Consider the following 21,065-nt stretch of genomic DNA (forward strand, 5'->3'; position numbering starts at 1 on the left):
ATGTTAACATGTTGATTGATATATGATAGTCTTTAGAGATTATGAGATCAAAGTTTATCATATCTCCATCAAAGCTTAGCGTCCAACTCATATTCTAGTCAATTTTTTAACAAAAAAATAGATGAGTTTAGAACATATGAATAGTCGAGTCATTTTGTAACTTTTGATTGTTGAGGGACTTAACAAAAATAATTCTCTATAATTGAAGAATCATTTTTTAACTTTTAATAATTAGGAAATTCAACAAAAACATGTGAACCATTTGTATACTTTACCCTAAAAGATTAGGACAAAAATTTGGTTTGTTTTAAAAGATTATGATACGATTAATTTAATAAAACATTTAAAAGAAAAGATAGATGTAGAAATCTTCAAATATTTTGACACCAATTCTATTTTAACCCCATTTAAAAAGAAGATTGTTGTTTATTGTAGGATTTTGAGCACCTATAAAACTGTAAATATGTTTGTAGATTTTTTAGGTTTATACACGCGCTTACTATAGCATTGTGATGCCTTTAGATTTTATCTATCAAAAAAAAAGAACTGCAAGTGATTCTTCTCAAAACGATTTATATAATATGTGTTATTATTTTATTTTCTATTTTTTGGTATAATAATAAAATTAGTCCTTAATATTTATTTGAATAATTATTTTTTATTTTATTTTTCGGAGCATTTTAATTTTTTAATGTTTTAATTTTTTGTCAAAATAATCATTGTCTCATGAAAATTATTAGTTGACTAATTATCAAAATATATTATTAATGTGACAATTTATATATGTTTAATTGGTGACATCATATATATCATGTTATTACTTTAATGATGTGGTATATGTCATATCATCGTTTTAGTGATGTGATATATATTATATCATCATTTTAGATTATGTGACGTATAGTAATATGATCATGACACATCATTAATTAAACATATGTAAAAATAATATTACAAAAATACGTGTCGATAATCACTAATGATTTCCATATAAAGTGATTATTTCAATCAAAATTAAAATATTAAGAGCAAAAAATAATCTAAAAATAAGGATTAAGATGAATATTTAATTTTTATTATTATATCAAAATAAATCATACAAGAGAACATATAAATTAACTAGTTTTACAATAATACAAATAAATCTTTCTATTTGATTTAGCAATATTATTTGAGTTGCATCACAAAGCTATAATATAACGTAATGCCTATATTTATTCATTAAAAAGAAAAGGAAGAAAAAAGTTGAAAGTTCAGATAGGTTTTTCTTGACTTTTGATATTTTCTCTCTTGTCGGAAGAACATGAACAAGCTTTGGGCTTAAATCTCAATTAATACGTTGGTTCGATTAATTTATTGATTTTGAATTGAATTAATAGATAATTTTTTTTTTAAAATCTTCAATCGATTCTGTCGTAACCGGTTTTCGTCCGGGCACAAATTCTTTACTTGGCGGGAAAAATAATGTGGATATAAAATAACAAAATAATTTAAAAAAATGGTTTGGGAGTCGCCATCGGCCTTTTGGGTCAGGTAAGTCGAATACCTAAAAATTACCTTTAAAAGAGTTTTTAAGAAAACATCGATTAAAAGATAAACTGATCTGCGTTTTAACCAAAAATTCGTTCTTTTTAATAATAAAAAGGGATTCGTGGTCGGTTACGTTTAGGGAAGGATTAGCACCCCTACAACGCCCAAAATTGGTATTTTTTAATTATAAATTGTCTCTATTATTAGAAATTAAAAATTCAAAGATATATATTTAATTTATAATCATATTTAATTTAAATTTATTACTATAATTTTAAGTAAATTTATTAATTTATATAAATAAGATATTTATTTATTTAAAAATATCAGAAAAGGACTTCTAGGTGCTTTAAGACAGCTCTTTCCTTTGATATTAAAAATAAATAAATATTAAAACATTTATCTCATAATAATAAAAAAATAGATTAATATATACAATTTTATAAAAGTAAAATATTTATTTATTTAAAAATATCAGAAAATAGACATCTAGTTGTTTTAAGACTGCCCATTTCTTTGATATTAAAAAAATAAATAAATACTATTATGAAATTTTTTATAAAATTAATCAAATAATAAATATTAATATGATTAAAATAATAATAATAATTACTAATAACAATAAAATTGCAATGTAATAAAAATAATTAAAATTATATGATCAAAATATAAAGTATTGAAAATAAAAGATCAAATTCGAAATATTAGGAAACTCATATCCTAATAGTTTAATTTAACCTTAATTATTTATTCAGGGCTAAAATAAAATTTATAAAAAATATGAGGGACTAAATGTGATATTTATCCTAAATATATTATTTAATACTGGTAAGGACTAAAACATAATAAAAATAAAATTCGAAGACTGAATTAGAACGTTCAGAAGTTAGTTTCAGTGACTAAAATGAATAATTACAAAACTCGGATGGCTACGAAAAGGGTTTAGCCATGCACGAAATTACAGATATACCCTTCCCAAAACGGCGTCGTTTGAGAAAGGGTATAAATACCCGAAACGGCTGGCCCTTCGGGCCAGCTCTCTCATTTCTTCCTTTCTCTTCTCTCTCAGAACTGAGAGAGCCAGAGTTCTCTCTGGCTTCTCTCTAAAACGAGAGAAACGGCACCGGTCAGCAACCGCTGCCGGGCTCTGACCACCGCTGCCGACCACCGTTAACGGTGGCCGAAAATTACGAAACCCACCCCAAATCGAAGCCCCTATTTTTCTATACCCGAATCTAAGGTTGTTTTAGCTTAAAACCTTACCAATTGTCGTAGATCTAGGATAGTTCTCTTCGACGTTTCGGTTCTCCGGTGGCTCGTAGAGGCTCCTCTTTGGTAAGTTGCTTTCCCGTTTCTTCTTTATTTCTTTTATGGTTGTTGATGTGGTTTGGTCTTTGGCTTCTTGGTTGATGTTCGTATCTCTCTCTTTGTTCTTGCTCTCCGTGGATGTCTCTTCTCTTCTCCCCTTTCTCTTTGTTTTGCAGGATCCGGTGGCTTTTATAGCCACCACGGAACCATGCTCGGACCGGTCCAGAGGGGGAAGTTCGGTGAGTCACCGAGCTATGTGGTGACTCACCCCATAGCCGCGACGTGTGGGGGGCAGCTGGATCTTCTGGAGCGTTCTGTTGAAGCGGTGGCAGCAGCTTCCTGAGGCGGCGGGGTGGCAGCAGTAAGGGAAGCAACGACGTGGCCCTAGGGTGATGATACCCTAGGGTTTCCTCTGGCACATCTGGGGACCGTTGGATCAAGGCCAGATCCAACGATTGAGAAGAAAGGCGACTGAGAGATGATGCTGAAACCCTAAGAGGGTTTAGGGTTTGTTATTAGGTTTGGGTCGGTCTGTTTGGGCCAGTCTGGTTTGTAATCGGGCTTATGTTTTGGGCCTGCAATGTATTAAAATTAATTGATTATTTAATAAATATAATATAATAATAATATTAAAATAAAATAATAATAATAATAATAAAACAAATGAAATAAAAAACTAGTGTCTTCAGCTGCCCCTCTTTGTTCATTCTTGTGTTAACGAGAATAGGGCAAAGACGAAAAGACAATAAGTTTTTTTTTTCATTTGACTTCACTTGATTATGATGGAAATGTTGAACAAGTTCTTCTTCTTTGGGATTAGTTCTTCTCATTATGAACTTTTCCACTGGGGATGACAATTTATCTCCTTTTGTGATGTAATCTAGCAAAAAGTTGAACAAATTCTCCTCCTTATGAACTTCTTCTTCTTCAGATGAGTTCTTCTCATTATGAACTCCTTCTGGAAATGCTGATGATATATCTCCTTCTGTGCTAGAGTTATGCAAAAGGTTGAACAAGCTCTTCTCATTATGAACTTCTTCTTCTTCTTCAGATAAGCTCTTCTTATTATGAACCTTCTCTGGAAAAGTTGATTCATCAAGTGATGAATTCAAACAAAAAGTTGAACAAATTCTTCTCATTATGAATTTCTTATTCCTTCTTCAGACGAGTTCTTCTCATTATGAACTCTACCTGGAAAAGCTGATCTATCGAGTGATGGATTTGAGCAAAAGGTTGAACAAGCTCTTCTCATTATGAACTTCTTCTTCTTCAGATGAGTTCTTCTCATTATGAACTCTACCTGGTAATGCTGATCCATTGAATGATGAATTCGAGCAAAAAGTTGAATAAGTTCTTCTCATTATGAATTTCTTCTTCTTCAAATGAGTTCTTCTCATTATGAACTCTACCTGGTAATGTTGATCCATTGAATGATGAATTCGAGCAAAAAGTTGAATAAGTTCTTCTCATTATGAACTTCTTCTTCCTTCTTCAGATGAGTTCTTCTCATTATGAACTCTACCTGGTAATGCTGATGACCCGAAGGTTTTGAAAACATCAAAAAGCTCCTGAAGGCTTTTTGGAAACATCATGCACTGTAGGACTTACAGATGACCCTAAGGCTTTGAAAACATCAAAAAGCTCCTGAAGGCTTTTTGGAAACATCATGCACTGTAGGACTTACAGATATGGGAAATAGTTTACTAAGTAAGAAACTATGGAAATCGTTTTCTTACTATTCAACAATTTCATTTTCAGAAAAGATTGAATGTGAAATTTTGGAAAATCGTTTTCTCATTCTTTTTCAAAATAACTTGTTGATTGGGTAACATGCCCCATTTCAAAATAACCTGAAATAATTGTCTTAAGCGAGACAAATCTTTGTTTTAAGAAAAACAATCTCAAGTGAGATAAATTTTTGTTTCAAGTGAAACTGTTTCAAGAGAGACAAATTTTGTTTTAAGAAAAACAATCTCAAGTGAGATAAAGTTCTGTTTCGAGTGAAACTGTCTCAAACGAGACAAATTTGTTTTAAGAAAAACAATCTCAAGTGAGATAAATTTCTGTGAAAACATCCAGCACTGTAGGTCTTATGGATGTGGGAAATAGTTTACTAAGTAAGATACTATGGAAATCGTTTTCTTACTTTTCAACAATTTCATTTTCATAAAAGATTGAATGAGAAACTATGAAAATCGTTTTCTCATTATTTTTCAAAATAACATGTTGATTGGGTAACATGCCCCAATCTCAAGATAATGCTATTGGAAATAGTTTACTAAGTAAAAAAACTAAGAAAATCGTTTTCTTACTTTTCAACAATTTCATTTTCGAAAAGATAAAATGAGAAACTATGGAAATCGTTTTCTCATTATTTTTCAAAATCTCATGTTGATTGGGTAACATGACCCAATCTCAAGATAATGCTCATTCTTGTGGATTACGTCCATATATTCTTCATATGTTTGCATGATTCTTGTATTTGCAGTTTTGAATTCTACCTTCTTCTTGTAAGGTATTATTCATCATGATTCTTCTTTTTCATATGAAGATCTGTAAAACTTCATGTTTGAATGCACTCAGATGTATCAATGTAATGCATTATCTATTGTGCAAATGATGTTCTTATGAATACATGAATGTTGATGCAATCTTCATTTGACTTCAAAGTGGTGAACTCAGTCTTCCTTCAGTTCATCATTTATTGCCAGGGTTACCTCTGGATATCAGTGTAGCAACTTATGCTATCAAGCTTGCATTTCTACAGAATCATCTGGTCAACTTGTATCTTTGTGTCTTCTTTGCTTCATGAAAGTCTCAGAAGAAATGTTTCATTTATGGAACTCTTGCTGTAGTCAAAATTATGACTCTGATGCTCTATTTTGTCTTTGGTAACACCGGCTTTCTTTGTCTGGACTTGTGTAGAAATCCAATAAAGCTTTCATATTTGAAAAGAGAATCTATTATCTTTAAAAAGAGAATTTATCATCTTTGAAAAGAGAATCTATCATCTTTGAAAAGAGAATCTATCATCTTTGAAGAGTGTAGATGTAGATATGCCTGACTCAGCAGGGATTAATTAGGAGAGTATAGTCTGTTCTAATTTAACTCTTGAAACATATCACAAGGAAGATTTATTCCAATTCCTTTCATGTCTCCACATATAATCAGATCTGGAATAAGGCCACTTGGACCATATCATGTCGAGATGCTTAACAACAACCTGTCTTTCAACCTTAGTTGGCTCCACTAGTTTCTTGTTGTTAAAATTTCAGCTCTCCTTCTGTGGAAAGAAATCTTCATCTTGGATCAATAAATGGAAACCACATGATTGCAACATTGGTTCAACACTATAATCACTGGTTCATAAAATATTTGTAAAACATTTGACAACACATTCATCTTTTCATGTGGCTTCTGCCAAGATTTCTCAATCATTGAAACTCTTTGCCTAGTGTTTAAAGCTTTTGTATGATGTCACAAAACCATTTGAGAACAAAACTCAATGGGAATACAAATGAGATGTTGGTGTGACCAAAAAGTTGGTCAAATTCACAAAATGTGCTAGTGCTAAATTGAATAAGAGATACCAACTGATCTTGATATTATCTCGGGCAAGGGCAAGTGTAATACCGATCATGTTTTCTTCTATAACTGAGCGTTATAGAAAGTAGAAACACTTCAGCTATAGGAGCCATGTATAGAACGATATCCATGAAATTCTTTTCGTTGGGGATGAAACGCCCATGATAAAACCAAAATAGATGAAAACTCCGTTCACCCTGGCTGGCAATGATAACACCAATAACAATGGGAGTAAGGGTAATGTAATCTGAGCCTCTTTATTCAATGTCATCAAGCAAACAACAACTGATGTGAAAAACAGCTTCGTAACCTCAACATTATGGTTGAAACTAACTGCCATGAATCTTAAAGAAATATTTTCAATCATCACCGACACACAAAATACAAAATTCAAAGATGAGATTTTGAGGAATTGAACCCTGGATCGACTGGTTTGCCTGAGGACCATCTTTATTCATGCAACCATGATGTAGATTAACAAAGAACACATTGTCATGTGACACATGGTTAAGAAGATTGGGTATTTGAAACCATACTTGTTGAATAAATATTTGTTAAACAACAAGACCCTGATATAACGGCCTAATGAATGAAGCAATTATGTATAGTCAGCTCGACTGTCACTGTTTCACCATTTTCATTCTTCATATCTTTATGTCTCATTATAAATATTTGTTCAAGTTAATGATCTCGACACAGGATGATATAGGCCTTCAGCATGCCCCAACATTAGCTAATACAAGTGTTCAAAATGCGTCAACAGTCCTGATTCTGATTGAAAGGGGCTTTCAGCATGCCCCAGCATTTTGCTGATATAAATATTCAGAATACTTCAATATTCCTTATTCTGATTGAAAAGGGTTTTCACCATGCCACAACATTCGCTTCTTGTTAATTTGAGCCTTCAAAATGCCCCACATGGATCTGTCTGAAAGAACCTTTAAAATGCCCCAACATTTGCTGATACAGATGTTAAAAGTGTGCTCAACATTATTTCTTGTTGAGATGAGCCTCCAAGAATGCCCAAATATTCATATTGTTGTGAGCCTTAAAAATGCCCCAATATTCTATTTCTGGTTAAAATTGGCCCTCAAGATGTCCCACATGGATCTGTCTGATTCACTCTCAATGGCTGTTTGACTGAAATGTCATGATCCCTACGAGGTCCAATTTTGACAATGAACTGTTATAGGTACTTGTAGCTTTATTCGTGCCCCAAATCTGTTTATCTTGAATGCTCTCATTATGGTGTCACTAAACAGCAGTGTTGTTAAGTAACTGGAGAAATTCTCTTCATGTTGTCACAAATTTAAGAAGCAATCAATTTTGACAGAAACATCTGAGATATGTGCCTCTTCTTAATGAGGTGACCATTTTCTGTATCTGGAGGGATTTAATCAGACAGAGTAGTAAAAATAGCTTGGTAATCCGTTCCAGGCTGACACAATGGCTTATCATCTTTCAGTGAAGGCCATCTCTGAAATATACTTTTATGTGGGAGAGAAACCAATTTATGCAAACAGTAATCTGATGCAATAGCAAGACTACATATACAGTGGTACAGGCTCTTGAAAAATCCACACCCATGCAATATGTTGATTCTGATAACAACTCATCTGATTATAAAGCGATCTTTCAGGATGATTTCACAGATATTGATAGTTCTTTCTGATACCGAGGAAATCTTAAATTCTGATTCTGGTGAGGAGAATAAACTGTTACACTTGACAAAAATGGGATTCTCAGAGGCTGAGGCTTCAATAACCATGGAGAGATGTGGTCCAGATTCATCAATTGCAGAATTGACAGATTTTATATGTGCTGATCAAATGGTTAAGGCTACTGACGCACTTTTTATGGTAGAAGATAGGAAGCCATTATGCAATGATCCCAATTACAAGCAAAGGCGAAACTTGGGCTATGATTTTTGAAAAGGAAGAAGCAGAGGAAGCTTGAAAAGAAGCTTCTTAATGAAGACGATCATGCAGTTCATCTTTCAATTCCAATAATTGGTTCTGGGTTCCTACCGAACCAGATCAGATAACTCAAAGAACACTTCCAGAAGATGCTATTGGGTCTCCTTATTTCTACTATGAGCAAATTCATCTTTCAAATCTAATGATTGGTTTTGGGGTTCATACCAAACCAGATCAGATAACTCAAATAACACTTCCAAAAGATGCTATTGGGTCTCTTTATTTCTACTATGAGAACGTGACACTTGCTCCAGTTGGTTTGGACTGAAATATCACAGTACTTATTCGATGTAGAGCCATAATCTGCCAATTGAGAATAGATTTACTCTTATCATGTTTTCTCCACGCACTATACATGATATTTTTCCATTTACAAAGAAATGATGGCCTTCCTGGGATCCAAGAACAAAGTTGAACTGTTTACAAACATGTACAGGAAGTGCCAAATTGACAGAAAGGATCTGTAAGGCTCTTGAAGCTTATGACGATGAGCCACCTTCGAGTGTCCAGAAGTATGTTCTTGATGAGTGTTGAAAATGGAATCTGGTATGGGTTGGAAGGAATAAAGTTACTCCACTTGAACCTGATGAGGTGGAAATGCTTCTAGGTTTCCCTAAAACTATACATGAGGAGCTGCTAGAGACAAGTTCCCCAGTGATATCAATGTCCTGTCTCTTTTCTCTGGAATCAGTGATGCAGAGATTGCCTTCTATTGTCTTGGCATATCTTTGAAAACAGATGTGTAAGAACTGAATGATAATCAGTTAGAGTAATTGATGAGTAGATTTGTCGAATTCGACCTTGTTGTCGGTGGCATCCAGCGTAACAACCTTACTGGAAGAAATAAACATCATCAGGATGAACTAGAATATTTTTGTTGGTGCATTTTCTTGCAATGACTGCTATGACAACTGTATCTTCAGCTGCTCCAATATATCCCACTTTTTTTGAATCATGAAACAGTTTAGTTGACGGTAAAACTGGTCATCTTTAACTTTTGGAATCTTGTAACCAATGTTACCCTATATAAAAGGCCTATAAGGGTAGATTCTGTTCCAATGTCTTATTCTGTGACATAAGTCCTCAAATTCAAATTCAGCAATCTTCTGAAGGACATAATGAATATCATCTTGACAAATAAAGTGATCGGCATAGAAGAAGCAGCAATGATGTATCAAGACTTGAGCCAGCATCACGGTATAACCAGAGTGCAGGTAATGACTTGTTCATGGCTCTATGATATAATATTCTAGAGAACATGAATTGATGGTTGGGAAAAATAATTTGTCTGGTGATGATTATCGACCTCAACATGAGATAAACGATAATCTTTCTTGATGAGCTGCTAATAATGTCATAGGAGAGTGTCACAAGTTCAATTCTCCAGACTTTCTGGCTTCTTGGACCACTGGCTTTCAAAAATGTGAAGTGCTTCATTATTCTGGCCTCGTTCATTCTTTTGTTTCTACAACAGAGGTAGAATAAACAACAATTGCTTCAAGGACCTTCCTCATTTGAGACTGTCCTGTTTGAAAATGTTTTTTCTTCTCCTTTCTTTATCGAAAAATGAAAGAATTTTGCAAAGTAATGCACTTCTCAAGTTCACAATAGAATCAAATCATAAATAATGAGTTTAATGAATATCAAATAAATCAACTACACTTTTAAATCATTCAAAAATCATAGTCCTATAGAAAGTGTCACAAATATTGACTGATTTAAGGTATAGGTTGGTTCTGGTAAAGTAGGTTCTTTCAAGTTGGTTCAGTATGTCGCTTCAGGCTTCCACTAACTTGAAGAAATGGTTGTTATGCTCATATTGTAGAGATACTTCTTGATTCCAGAATCTCAGGAACGTCTTTGGGATGTGCGGTGCTTCATGTAAGAGCTTAAGATCATCTCTTATGTCGTTTGTTGCACCATTCAATATTCGAGCCGCCTTTTCAGGTTTTCAACTCGAATCCTCCTTTGGTTCTAAGATGTTATTTAAAAATTTATATCTTGAACCCTCCTTTTATCATTTTTCATATCATGCATTAAAGATTTTAAAAACCAATTTTTGCAAATAAAAATCAATCTTGAGAGGCGGAATGAATTCTGAAGATATTCTCTTTTACTTAGAAATCCATGTATGATTAAAATGGACTTTTCAGGTATGTAACGTAGGACATGGCTTATAGTTACGAAAGAAAGGGATAAAAAGGCCCAAATATGTGTTTAAGGGTAATCAAACCAAGGATTAATTCATTCTGATTCCATCAATCTTGTTTTGTTTGACTTGGATCTGCCTTGCTGGAGATTTTTCCATCATCTGGATCCCTCTAGACTGCCAAATTTTGGATTCATTTCAATTTTCTCATATCTCCAGCATTTCTTGCTCTTCTTGTTTGTACTTGATCAACCTTGTAACTTGAGGCTCAATAAGTCACCCATCTTGATTCAATTTTCCTTCTTCTTTTTTTCCTTTTTGTTTTTTTCCTTTTTGTTTTTTTTTTCTTCTTATTTTTTTCCTTTTTCTTTCTTTGCTGGATGAGTATAATACTTCAATTGCTTTGAGCACCTCCTTTTCCTTTTGCATTTTGGAGATTTTCCATTATTCTTGATTGGATTGATCTTCAAACACTCTGTATTTGACATACCTTGTAGTTCAAAACTTTCTTGACTTCATGGAAACTTGTCTTCGTAATAAAACTGTATTGACAATCTTTATTCTTGTGAGCAAATATCCTTCACTTTACCCCCCAATGTAGAGGGTGATCCTTGGTTAGGGTTGAATCAGAAGAAAAATCATTCAGGCTCAAGTGGGGACAACAAATTATATATATATATATATATATATATATATATATATATATATATATATATATATATATATATATATTAAAAGGATAAATGAAACAATGCCGTTCATCATCTCATACACAGAAACCTTTGTAGAAAGAGGTATCTCCAGGGGGAATGAATATTCAAGATTAACTTTATTTACATGAAAACAATGTAATTAATGCATGATATATTTATTTCAATCAATCACATCTTCTTTGAGTATGTCCCAATCACTTGAAATCATCTTCGATAAGTTGGTCCATGATGCCTCATCTCATCTCTTCTTGCAGGAAAATTCACGGATAACTGAAAGTTTGGTTCTTTTGAGGTTTTTTTTATGATGGCATTGTATTTGGAAGGTCAAATGTGTGACTTTTGAGGTCATATATATAGTGGAAGGGGTAATATCATAAACCAACCAACTCTATCCGAGAAGGTAAACATCTAGACTTGGTGTCTCAAAAACAGGTAGAGACATTTCTTCAGAGTCTCAGATAAATGTACGGTCAAAATTTGGTTTTAGTAAGGATCAAGTAATTGGCATTGGATGGAAGGTATAATTTTATCACTTGCCAAAGATATATAATTCTTGAAAAATTAAAAGAATATTTAATCTACTTGATACTCAATAATCTCAAGATTAAAAATTGATTCCTTGCTCATAACCATAAAAGCAACACACATTTATTTATTGCACAAAAGCGGAGAAAAGAAACAAAAAACAAGTTCAAACAAGATGCTGAAAATAGAAAGTACTACAGTGGTAGATAACACTTCCACTTGTTTCTGCATCATTACTCCTCTAATGTTGGGTGTGTACTTAGCCCAAGATTTTTATCCTTATTTGCCCCCCATTTATTGATCATTTCTTGTGTCAAGACTCCCTTGTCGACGAGCGACTCTATTTCCTTTAACAGTGACCAACAATTCCCTGTTGAATGTCCAGATACCCCCAAGTGAAAATTACAGAAGCTATTTTGATCATAGCAATGGGCATAAGGCTTTGGTGACACCTTCACCAATCTTGGTGTAATATATTGACCTTTAACCAAATGAGGGTATAGGTCTGAGATAGATTCTTGAAACACCTTCAGAGTTTTTCTCGCTCGCGAGGCTATCACCTTTTTTGATCGTTCTGAACGACTGAATGCTCTCATGTTATCGAGGGGGTTCTGGGTGCTCATTTCAGCTATAATTGGGGTAGTGTTCACCAGATTCCTTAGATTGCCCCTTGGGACCAAATCTTGAATCTGTCTTGAATTATCATGCTCTCTAATAGGTTCTTGATCATCAGACACTATCACATCGAACTCATCATTATCATTCAGAACCTTATTCACAGCCTTCACAGCGAGATCCTTTAAGGGTTTCTCTCCATGGAGTACAACATTTATCAGGTCCATCAGTTTTGTCATTTGCTCTTTTGAATCATTATGGGAATTTTTTACTTGATCAATCATCTCTTGTTGAGTCTTGATAAGTTGCTCTTGTAGTTTCTCAATTCTACCAACCCTTGCTAAAATCTCATTCATGGTTCTTATCCTTGTTTAGGAAGACCAAGTTAGCTCCACTTTGATTTCAGAAATTTTGTCATGGAATCCTCCACGAATTACTCTCATGTTTTCATGTTTAAATGTATGTAAAATAGTTTAAAACCAAATGTAATTATGTAAAAATGAAAATGTAAATACAAACGTAAAAAATGCAAATGTAAATATGTGAATGTAACAATAAAAATGCAAATTGTATAGTACAAAAGCAAATATAAAAGTATAAATGCACAATGAAAAATGCAAAGATGCAAAATGCAAATGGATGTATGAAAAGGTGTTTACTCAAGAGTGATCATCTTAGAACAGATTTCATTGAACACAAAAGTTTCGGTACATCAAACAAAACTTTACATATAAGGATATCTTTCACTCCTAACTTCTCCAAAGCCCAGTTAGTTTCCATTCATGCTCAAAAAGTTGAGTCTTCAGTCTGCTTCATCTCCTTGTAAAATCAGCTAAATCTATTACTTAAGAACCATATTATTTGTTTGGACTGCAACTTCTTCCATGACATTATCTTTCATCTTCTGTGTCATTTCTCGGAGTTGCTCATTTTCCCTTGCAAGAGAACCTTTCTGTCCAAGAAGTTCTTGAACAAGATCTTCATATATGTTGCAGTTCTTTTTCAGCTTGGTGACCCCTGTGATCCACTCTTCTGGGGTGTTTCCTATGCCAGCATTTCGAAAGGCTTGACTGATCTTCTGGAAATCTTCATGCATGGCTTCCATTTTTGTGCTCAATTTCTTGTTTTGATCCTTCAATTCCTTCAAATAACATGCTTGAGCTTCATAAAAACCTCCAATACTCTGAATGCCCTGACTGATATTCTTACCATAGACTGCTTTTGGTATCAATCTGGAAGGATCTTTGTGGAGTACTTTTGGTATTAATATAACATGATCTCTGTGTGCTTTGCTTGCTTCTATCCTCGGAGTTTCCTCAGGATGTCTTTCTTTGGCCGCATCATATTTTGTTTGATCATAAAACTTTTTTTCCATTTACGATTTCTTTCCAATTTGATGAACAGTCTTTCAAGTTAACACCTTTTGATTATGACATGATCATGCAATGCAAACAAAAGAAATTCATGCAAACAAGTTAGAGCAAAATAAAATGAGAAAGGAAAATAAATTGGTTAGTACCAATTAATAGAAATAAAAATTCTATCTATCAATGTATAAATCTTAACCTCATGCTTTCTAGTTCCATGCTTTGTTTGAAAAAAATTAACCTAATTGCATGATTTCTAGTTCGCATGCATTTATTTAGGAAAAATAAATCAAAAGACGAAAAGTTAGAACTTTTTTCTCCTTTGTATATACCTATGAACAGAGGTTCAGTACTGTCTTAGATCAGGTGAATTTATAGGGTTTATTATATGCAGAGTTTCAGTTCTAGGAGTAAAGGTACTCGAATTGTCCTTGTTGATGCCCCCTTGGGCTGCCAACCCTCAATCCTAGTCCACCACAGACTTAACCAGACCAAGTTCAATTCGAGGGGACACATTTCTTTATGTCTGACATGGAGAATAAATTCTCACGAATACATAGAGCATATGAACCCCGAAAGTTACTTGCTAGGTCTGACACGGAGAATAAATTCTCACGAAAACGTCGCTTTCACTCCCACTTAAAAGAGACAAGCTTGATTAGAAAGCTTATGTTATGCAATGCAAGTGTTGTGTGTGAGGAGAAATATTTAAACCTCTGACAAACAAATAAATAATGAAATAAAATACTTGCAAATAAAATGAAATATTAATAAAATAATATACATATAAATATTATGAAAATAATAAGTATATATAAAAATTTTGAAAAGAAAGAATTAAAAATTAAATATATGAAATTTTAATTTTTAATTAATAGAGACAATTTATAATTGATTTTAAAGTTTGACTAGTCCCCAGCGGAGTCGCCAAGCTGTCGTAACAAATTTTCGTCCGGGCACGAATTCTTTACTTGGCGGGAAAAATAATGTGGATATAAAATAACAAAATAATTTAAAAAAATGGTTTGGGAGTCGCCATCGGCCTTTTGGGTTAGGTAAGTCGAATACCTAAAAATTACCTTTAAAAGAGTTTTTAAGAAAACATCGATTAAAAGATAAACTGATCTGCGTTTTAACCAAAAATTCGTTCTTTTTAATAATAAAAAGGGATTTGTGGTCGGTTACGTTTAGGGAAGGATTAGCACCCCTACAACGCCCAAAATTGGTACTTTTTAATTATAAATTGTCTCTATTATTAGAAATTAAAATTCAAAGATATATTTAATTTATAATCATATTTAATTTAAATTTATTACTATAATTTTAAGTAAATTTATTAATTTATATAAATAAGATATTTATTTATTTAAAAATATCAGTAAAGGACTTCTAGGTGCTTTAAGACAGCTCTTTCCTTTGATATTAAAAATAAATAAATATTAAAACATTTATCTCATAATAATAAAAAAATAGATTAATATATACAATTTTATAAAAGTAAAATATTTATTTATTTAAAAATATCAGAAAATAGACATCTAGTTGTTTTAAGACTGCCCATTTCTTTGATATTAAAAAAATAAATAAATACTATTATGAAATTTTTTATAAAATTAATCAAATAATAAATATTAATATGATTAAAATAATAATAATAATTACTAATAACAATAAAATTGCAATGTAATAAAAATAATTAAAATTATATGATCAAAATATAAAGTATTGAAAATAAAAGATCAAATTTGAAATATTAGGAAACTCATATCCTAATAGTTTAATTTAACCTTAATTATTTATTCAGGGCTAAAATAAAATTTATAAAAAATATGAGGGACTAAATGTGATATTTATCCTAAATATATTATTTAATACTGGTAAGGACTAAAACATAATAAAATAAAATTCGAAGACTGAATTAGAACGTTCAGAAGTTAGTTTCAGTGACTAAAATGAATAATTACAAAAGTCGGATGGCTACGGTAAGGGTTTAGCCATGCACGAAATTACAGATATACCCTTCCCAAAACGGCGTCGTTTGAGAAAGGGTATAAATACCCGAAACGGCTGGCCCTTCGGGCCAACTCTCTCATTTCTTCCTTTCTCTTCTCTCTCAGAACTGAGAGAGCCAGAGTTCTCTCTGGCTTCTCTCTAAAACGAGAGAAACGGCACCGGTCAGCCACCGCTGCCAGGCTCCGACCACCGCTGCCGGCCACCGTTAACGGTGGCCGAAAATTACGAAACCCACCCCAAATCGAAGCCCCTATTTTTCTATACCCGAATCTAAGGTTGTTTTAGCTTAAAACCTTACCAATTGTCGTAGATCTAGGATAGTTCTCTTCGACGTTTCGGTTCTCCGGTGGCTCGTAGAGGCTCCTCTTTGGTAAGTTGCTTTCCCGTTTCTTCTTTATTTCTTTTCTGGTTGTTGTTATGGTTTGGTCTTTGGCTTCTTGGTTGATGTTCGTATCTCTCTCTTTGTTCTTGCTCTCCGTGGATGTCTCTTCTCTTCTCCCCTTTCTCTTTGTTTTGCAGGATCCGGTGGCTTTTATAGCCACCACGGAACCATGCTCGGACCGATCCAGAGGGGGAAGTTCGGTGAGTCACCGAGCTATGTGGTGACTCACCCCATAGCCGCGACGTGTGGGGGGGCAGCTGGATCTTCTGGAGCGTTCTGTTGAAGCGGTGGCAGCAGCTTCCTGAGGCGGCGGGGTGGCAGCAGTAAGGGAAGCAACGATGTGGCCCTAGGGTGATGATACCCTAGGGTTTCCTCTGGCACATCTGGGGACCGTTGGATCAAGGCCAGATCCAACGGTTAAGAAGAAAGGCGATTGAGAGATGATGCTGAAACCCTAAGAGGGTTTAGGGTTTGTTATTAGGTTTGGGCCGGTCTGTTTGGGCCAGTCTGGTTTGTAATCGGGCCTATGTTTTGGGCCTGCAATGTATTAAAATTAATTGATTATTTAATAAATATAATATAATAATAATATTAAAATAAAATAATAATAATAATAAAACAAATGAAATAAAAAACTAGTGTCTTCAGATTCTAATTATAATTATTGTACGAACAAAGTGACTTATGAGGTAAATGAATTGTTATTATTCATTGAGGATCAGGGTTCGAACACCATAGATGTTAGGAGTGCACGCATTTAATGTCGAAAGATTGAGAGTTATATTTGAATAAAAATTACCATGTACTTACACCAGATTAATCAAAAAGTAATTATAATTATTATTTTTTGAATAGTTTAAGGAGATTATAAGATAATATTTATCCAGAACTTTTTTAACCTACCGATAACATACATACACCCTATAAATATTGTTGTTTGAACCCAAACTTCGAAAAAGATTAACATTTTTTTACCATCGAGACTAGTTAGGTTTTAAACTATAACTATTTTATTTTTTTTTTGTACATAAAAGTTTAGGGTGGCTCCCTCAATCCAGGATCATGTCATATGTAAAATTCAATTGAAATTTACATAATAATTGACAAATTATCCATAAAAAATGATGGTGATAGGACTATAACTATTTTAATTATGAATTGATTTACTGAATTAATTTGATTTGTTTAATCAATTCAAATAATATCAAAATCTGCACACCCCTACTTAAATTAATTAGTAATTTACCTAAGTTCTTTGTCAGTTTCTTAATTTTCATTTGTTTTTTTTTCTTTTAGTTTTTTATGATTAAACTTGAACACTCAACCCTATTAATTCTACTTTAGATTCAGGGATCTGTGCTTTACATTTTTCCTTCCCATTATTAAAACAATTAATTATATTTTGTAATGTAATTTATAATTTAATATACTTATTAAGGCATAAAAATTGATAACATTGTTCAAGGAAGTGATATTAAACTACGGCCGTAACGTAGTGTAATAGCTCCATCGTAATATTTTTCAAAGTCATTGTAACATTACAAATTGCATCAACAACATCAAAATATAGTTAGTTTTAAAAAAAAAATCATGTCGTGTCCGCAATATCAATAACCACAATACCACAACCGCAACCATAATTTAATACCATCGACGGTACAGAAAAAGTCAATGTTTTGAAGATATATATTGTTGCTTGGTGTAAGTCATTATGGAAAGTTGACGAACTTGTTAAACAAATGAATGAAGCAGATGTTAACGGGTCTAGGACGAACATAGAATTTTATATTATGAATTAATTTATAAAAATTTTAAATTACGAAAATCGTTGAATTCTAATAGAAGTATGAGCCTAGATGATGATGTTTATGAGCAAATCTTTTTTAATTATAGGGAAGATAGAGCACTCGGAAGCGGCATGTTGTCAGAATAACAAACGTTATATAACGGTAACAGTGTTATTCGAAATCATTATTAAATGATTAAGATATCCACAATGAACAAAATATATTGAACAAGGCTTTGATGAGGCAAAACGTGAGAGGAAGTTCCTCCAGTTTTGGTAATGATTTTATGGTGGAATTTGTTAGAACCAAATATATTGGCTGACGATAGATTTATTTACTCTATTAACTTTAGAATAATAACTATAATATTGTACTTGACATAAATACACATAATCAATATATAAACCTCTATGTCATGCATGAGAAAAGAGTACTTCATCTTCTTCCTCCTGTATTTATACTTGAGGAAAATCAGATTGTGTGGACTGTATATAGTTTCATCACAAATATCAGTCAACCATCATTTAATTATTATTTTTTTGATTTTTTATCCAAATCAAAAAGAATAAATTACTTATAGATGTCATCAGTAATAGATCTAAATATATATGTCATAAGCTAAAAAAAAAAATAAGACGAAGATTTTTTTTTTCTTTTTGGGGGAAAACAAGGCAGCATTTGTTTCGATAAAGCGTGTCTGAGGGCATGCATTCCGCCCTAGGAATGAAATTGCTAATCTGTTGACTTCCGTTCTTCAATTTCATTTCCCATTATTGACTCTCAACAATCGGCTTGGATATGATATTTTAAATTGAAGAGTGTAAAATTTGGTAAAATATATAAACGGTATCCCAATTATAGAGTATTATTTTATTAAGGCCCTTGACTATTAAAATATTTAAGATGGTCATCCCACTATAAACTGTTATTTTGTTAAGTCCCTCGACGATTTAAAATTACAAAATGATCACCTAACTATTTATTATGTCTCAAACTTGTTCTTTTCCGTTAAGAAATTAACGGTTGTCTAAGTTGGACGTAAACATGATGATTAGAATATGATAGTTGTTTCATATTCTGGGATCAGAATTTATCATATCACAGTCAGCAGATTAACGTTAAGCTCAAAATATTGTCAATTTTTAACGAAAAATGGTGAGCTTTAAAACATAATAAATAATCAGGTGATCATTTTGTTTTTGAATAAAATTGTGATTTTTTTTTATTATTTTGGATTTAGTCGGAATAAATTTTGAGTTTGGTTAAATTAGAATATAAATCTTATGCATTCGAGTTAGTACAAATTGATCATAACATATCCTTCCCTATTCAATAATATTTTTTATTTGTAAAATTAGAAAACCATAAATTATATTATTATTTTCAATATTGAAAGCATTTCATTGACTCCATTTGAGGAATTTTCAAATATCCAAACTTTTTTAAATATTGAGGATACAAAACCCTGGACCCTCGTCCTTAATACTCATATTTAAAAATATATTGGATACAAATTTTTAAAATAGAAATATTAAATTAACATATTTAAATATTGGGTTAACTTAGTATCTCATAAAAACATAACCATCCATCCACCTACGACTGCCAAAACCATCCGAGTTCAAATCTCCGAGTGTATGGCGCTCGTAACTTTCGTTTTGCTCCATCCCGAATTGAGACAGACTGTACCGGAATCATCGGTGAAATGCAGAGTGTATTGGCCACCAGCAAGTGTACTAACAGAGCCCTTTGAACTAAGGTCATGGAAGTCCGCAAGTGCTATAGTATTTAGGCAAGTCATGGAAAAGGATCACTGATTTAAGCTGATCATCACTTAGATTGGACAATGAGGGCTTCTTAAGAGCCTTGAACGCGTCGTCTTTCGTTACGAAAATCGTAATTTCTCAATTGGCGTCGTTGGCTTGGTTTTGGAATGTGTTGATGAGTTTAGTCGATTCAAGGTAGTTAAGGAAAGTCCAATATGGACCGGCCACAGAGAGTAAGTAGGCTACGTGTACGTATGCCGGTCCGGGTGCCGGAGCCGGTGTCGGGGTCATCGCTGCTGGACGACTCGAAACTTGACCATATGCCAATGAGGAGCACAGAAGCATTACAGAACTGATCATAAAAATCGCGGAAAACTCCATTCAGGCTTTGCTTCAAACACCTACAAGAATAAACTCTGGGGAATTATTACATTGCAGATAATCGAAGACAAAGCAATATCCAAATGTGAGGATACGAAACATAAACTATCGCTTGTTATTGTGTTAATTAGATCAAGGATTTAAATAGCAGTCTGATAACGGAATAACATTGATGACAATAACATTTGTTATATTTGCAATCGCGATAAATACAATATAATCTAAAATACCTAGCAACCGTAATTTAAATCTCTGATTCAGACAACATATAAACATACAAAATCAACTAGACCAAAATCTCAGATAAAATATCTGATTTTCATAGCATCTTGGCTTTACATCAACAGATTTAATGCAATTTTTTTTAGTTTATTAACAACGCATGCGTATATGTAAATATAGTACTTCAAATCTAAATTCTCATAAAAATAATATTTCATTTTACCATTAACATCATTCAATAAATTTTATACACGAAAGAAAATGAGTCATTTGAACTCCAAGTAAGGCAAATCTTAATACAAAAATGCAAGTGAAAGACACCAACCTGGTTAGGAGGAGTTTAGAGAGAAAATTTAGGAGCTGTGGACACCCGTATAGCAGCATATATATATATATATAATTCTGGATTATTAAAAAATAAATAAATAGCTGTTGGATATTAAAAGGATGCGAAGTATAAGGCAAAAAGTAGGAGCAAGAAATTATAAAATAGATACAACTGAAAAGCAAGTTTGGATTACATATTGTATATTGTTGTTTTCCTTTAGGGTAAATTACACATTTAGCGCCTAAAATAACAATTTTGATCCATTTTAATACTTAAACTTTCAATTTTTTCAAAATCATACATAATGTTTAGTTTTCATTTCATTTTAATACCCTACCGTTAAAACTTTAACGCATTTAGTACCCAATCTATCAATTTTGATCCATTTTAATACCTAAACTTTCAAAAAAAATTCAAA

The 21,065-nt window shown here is 32.7% G+C and overlaps 1 pseudogene; it reads right to left on the reverse strand.

The window, feature by feature from the left end:
- Window positions 1-19,571: 19,571 nt before the first annotated feature.
- Window positions 19,572-20,097, reverse strand: LOC120129691 (annotated as a pseudogene).
- Window positions 20,098-21,065: the final 968 nt, after the last annotated feature.

This window comes from Hibiscus syriacus, unplaced genomic scaffold (assembly GCF_006381635.1).
Source record: "Hibiscus syriacus cultivar Baekdansim isolate YM2019G1 unplaced genomic scaffold, ASM638163v2 tig00110503_pilon, whole genome shotgun sequence".
Taxonomy (NCBI): domain Eukaryota; kingdom Viridiplantae; phylum Streptophyta; class Magnoliopsida; order Malvales; family Malvaceae; genus Hibiscus; species Hibiscus syriacus.